The sequence below is a fragment of the Lepisma saccharinum genome, chromosome 20, assembly GCF_977018435.1.
Source record: "Lepisma saccharinum chromosome 20, izLepSacc3.1, whole genome shotgun sequence".
Taxonomy (NCBI): Eukaryota; Metazoa; Arthropoda; class Insecta; order Zygentoma; family Lepismatidae; genus Lepisma; species Lepisma saccharinum.
Genome location: NC_139248.1, coordinates 23,772,238 through 23,777,362, shown reverse-complemented (window position 1 = coordinate 23,777,362; position 5,125 = coordinate 23,772,238).

The following is a 5,125-nucleotide window of genomic DNA, read 5'->3' as shown; positions in this document are numbered from 1 at the left end:
CTTATCACTTTTGGAGGAGGAAGGCAAGTGCCCCTCTGTACCCTGCTATATCTGCAAACACAATATATTAAATATATATTAATTAATTAAATATATTAAAATTTTGCACCTCTCTAGGATTGACTTTGCCCCCCCCCCTTCCCCTCTACTAAGAATTCCTGGCTATGGATCTGACCTTACCCAGTAGCACTTTGAACCAATAGACTTACTGAGATTACTACTGATAAATTGTGACATTGTAGCATTATGAAAATTATCTTGAGTGGTTTTAAACATTACAATGTTGGTGCAGAATGGTATTTAGAAAGTTGCTTTTTTGAAAGTAACTGAGTTATGTTCCAGTCACTTAGTTCAAAAAGTAATGGATGTAATTATGTAACAATCACTTAGTTCAAAAAGTAACTGATTTACAGTTACTTATTTTAAAAATTGACTCAGTTACAGTTACTGGTACTTCAAAAGTAAGTGTATGTTACTTTGACAGTTCCTTTCTTCTAGAAATTTTCTTGCAAACAAATTACACACAATCAATGATTGTTAATTGTAATAAAATAAATACGTGAAGACTTACATGCATTTTATATATGTTTATGGTCCATAATATAAGTCTATGTATATTTGTATAACAACAACAAATTATGACATGGAACACATAGTTGGCTTTGCTTGAGTGATCAATAGTGCTAGGAAGTTGATGAAAGATCATATTTTTTTCTGGATTTTGAAGACAATCCTGAACCTGATATAAGTATGTTTCCCTTCAATTCAAACCAGGAAACGTTGTTATGATTTTGCATTTTCCAACCTTCTTTGACTTTAGGTCATTTTTCAGTATTTTTTTACCATTTTTGATGCATTTTAAGGTTTCTTTTTTGCTTCTTCCCCGTTGTTTCGTGAATTTTATGTGCATTTGCTAACGTAACTTGCATATTTAAATTTCATAATGTGGTATTTTTAGAAAATATGCCATTAATTAAAAATATTGTCAATACAAAAGCACAATATTATTTTAACTGAAATCTTTGGCAATGCATTAAATAATTAATTGTGGTAAATTTATTTTTATTCCAAAAAACTGAGTGAAGCCTACATTGAGTTTTCCTTGCTGGCAAGTATTATCACTTTAATGTGTGGTTTTTAAGTAAAATTAGCCACAAAACACAACTGTATTTTCATATGCTGACTGACTACTGAATTTTTTAAGACCCACTCTGAAAGGAGGTGAATGGTATACAGAAAAACCTTCTGGCGTATTTTAGGTAACCTTGAAGCAAAAATAAAGAGGTAGTTTAAACCACCAAACAATGGGTTTTATCGAATTATTCACTACTCTCTTGTTATTTATGAAAAAAATTACTTTCATTTCCAGATCGATAATTATTTTTAGGTAATTTTTAAAATGTTTAGGTCATTTTTTAATAATTGTAAGGTCATTCTACAGGTCATTTTTAAAGATTTTATTAGGTCATCAACTTCCGAGCCCTAGTGATCATTTATTTTGTTTGACTCTGGTACTGCCATTTTATTATATCTTGACTACCTGCATCCATATGACAATAAATATACACTGCTCGCCATTAAAATTGCAACACCCAGAAGGAAATGAGATAGAAACACGAAACTTGGCAAATATGTAGTTCATAATAAGATAAGAAAATGATTACAGTTAGAGCTCGGTGGTGTGACATGTGACACGTAGGACATGGTTGCATAACCCCAAGGAGCTAGTAGCGTGTACAGCCTCCACGGGCAGCAATAACTGCTGCAACATGGCGAGGCATGGATAGAATGAGTCTATCGATGTCTGCTTGCGGTATGGCATCCCAAGCGGCTTCCACACGGTGCCAGAGGTCTTCAACAGTACATGCCGGAAACCTGAGTTGGGCCAGCCGGCGACCCACCATAGACCAGACATCTTCAATTGGCGACATATCCGGCGAACGTGCTGGCCAAGGAAGCAGGGGCACGTGGTTAGCTTCCATAAATGCGAGGACATTCCTTGCAACATGGGGGCGTGTGTTATCCTGTTGAAAAGTGGCATTATGCAGTGCATGGATTAATGGGACAGCAACAGGGGTGAGAACCTGTGTGATGTACCGTTGGCTGTTCAATGTCCCTTGAATGAGTACGAGATGCGAACGAACACCTATGGCGATGGCACCCCATACCATGATACCCAATGAAGGCCCTGTGTGATGATGCATGATGCAGGCGTCATGAAGCCTAGTGCCACGGTGCTGCCACATGCGTGTACGTCCATCATGATGTTGTATACAGAAGTGGGATTCATCAGAGAACACTACAGCATTCCACTCCGCCATCCATGCACGACGGTCTTGGCACCATCTCAGACGCAAACGTCTATGATCTAGCGTCAGAGGAATCCGCAACAGTGGGCGCCGGGAAAAAATTCCCCGGTTCGCCAAACGACAAAGCACGGTTCGTGAGGACACTGGACGTTGTGAAACATCCCGTACTTCATGCACAATCCTCGTTGACGTGGCCGTTCTGTCTGTAAGGGCCATGCGTATCAGACGTCTGTCCTCTCGTTCCGTCGTCCGACGCGGACGTTGTGAACCTCTACGTCGCTCTACAGTGCCTTCCTGGACCCACTGGTTCCATACACGGATCACTGTGGATGCATTATGTCCTACACGGGCACCGATCTCACGGTAGGATAATCCGCATTCACCGTATGCAACAATTCGGCCGCGATCGAACTGGGAAACCTGCTGGAATCGCTGCCGTATTCGACGACGTGACATTGCTGACCGATTTTAACACACTACACTCACGACCATGCACTTTCACTGCTCTTCTGCACCTATCTGACCTGCTACAGGTACCACTTACCAGATGGCGTGGCAGGCACACATGACGCATGACGGCCTTGAACACCTAATCATTTCCTTTTGCACCTCTCCTCTACACACTGTGCACATTTCGTCCGATTCCGATTACTCCTTCTGGGTGTTGCATTTTTAATGGCGAGCAGTTTATGTTGTTGTGGATGATTTCGAGTGAGAATGAACAGTTTTTCAAATAATTTGAAGTTTTTATTGAAACTTTAATTTAAATATCTGAGAAAGATTATAGTGTAAATTCGATACCAACCTTACATATGAAATAAGATTCTATCGCCTTAGAGCTTGAGTGTTTGTTTGTGTCTTTACGTTTCCTTTATGCACAGGTAGGCTAATTGGGACTGAACATGATGATATTATGTCTTTGTTGTCTGTATCTGTCATCTGCTGATACAAGGAAAAGCTGTTTACAATGGATGATATTCAACTTGACGTTATCATGCAGTGCACTTTGGAAAGAAACAGCATGAAGTTGGGCAAACAGATTCACACGTGGTAAGAAAAGCATATGAGAAACCTTCTTAGAGCGAGAAATTTATGACATTTTATGCGTACACATTCCTCACATGATCATGATAATCATACCTTGAATCACTTCGGTGAAGATCATATGCATGGCATGTTTTCAACCCAGATCTGATCTGTTTGCTCAAAATATGGCAGCATGACTGCATGCAAGTACTGATGGTGATTGGTGAACTAGTAAATAAAATGTAGTAAGTCTTGAAGCTTTCCTGGCGACGAATGATGAAAGATTATCTTGGACTATCGACCAGGTGAGTTGTGGAAAAGATTCCAAGTCTTCGAGAGCTAAAGCCACTCTCACCTTCAGGGTTGACTTTTACCCTGAAGATGAGAGTAACATTAACTCTCAAAAGCTTGGAATCTTTTCCACAACTCAACTGGTCAATAGCCCTAGAGAATCTTTTCATCAATAAAATGTGTCCAAGAATCATGTGTCCAATGTACAAAACAATGGGTGTTCAGCCTAATTGTATTCTATGAATATTAATATGTTTAGTTGATGCTAGGTTAAACACCCTGTATTTGTGACAGAGACTTCTTTCTTTATATAATATTTTAGGTAGTTTTATAACTTAAGAGTCAAGCCCTTCAGATGTACAGTTATGCTCATTTCTGGAGTGGAACTATCTTATTGACATTCACTAGGATCCTTCCAATACAGAAGTCACCATGATTGTACAGTGAGGTGCACAAGTATTAACAGGAAAATTACCCATCGCCATTTTCAACCATTTGTCTCTTGCATCCCACATGTTTATGTGAAATGAAATTTTATTGATGCAGTAGAAGTTTGTTTCCTGTTGCATGGCGTTTAATTTCATTTCTTAAACTTCACATTGCATAAAACAAAGTGAATGAACGTGGTGATGGACAATTTACCTGGTAAATCACTGGCGTACTCAGCAGGGAAGCTGGTGGTGTTTACAGCACCCTCCAAGTTTTTTTAGAAAATCACAATGTTTAAATGAAAGCAATAATGAAGTGGTAAATGCATCTTAATATGCTTCCTGATTACCATTGGTCTTTGAGATGAAAGTTAAGAATGGTAATTGTGTATCTTGCCCCTCCATCCCTGACGTTATGGAAATTTCTACTGTTTACAGTAGAAAGAATCTACTGTTATCAATTTTTACCCTACTGTGTTCTCGAAAATCTACTGAAACCCAATGGTTTTCTACTGGACACCTTTAGTAGGTCTAATGTAAAGCCACAGTACATGTACAGTAGAGAGACTACAAGTGGAAATATTCTCTTCAATATTATATTTAATATGATATGTAGTGTATTTGGTTTAACATGGTGTCTGTAAATGTAGGTTTCCATTCCTCCTGATTAATAATTCTTATTTACTTCTATTTGAAAATCTGAGCACAGTAGATGTTTCAAAACACCTATTGATCTACTGAAAATAGTACAGTAGTGAAACCACAAGTGAAAATATTTTCTCACTATTATATTTAATATGCTATGTAGTGTGTTTGGCTTAACATGTTGGCTGTAAATATAACTTTTTTCTCCACCTGATTAATATTTTTTATTTATTTCTATTTGAAAATCTGAACAGAGTATATGTTTCAAAATACCTATTGATCTACTGAAAACAGTAGGCAGAATTTTTAGCAGGGTAGAATGCAGCTATGTAATATTTACCTTTCTAATTTCAGTTCCCTATAAAGAAAAAGTTTCCTGCTTATGCTGGTAATCATTATGCATGACACTCTACCAGTAGGTATCCA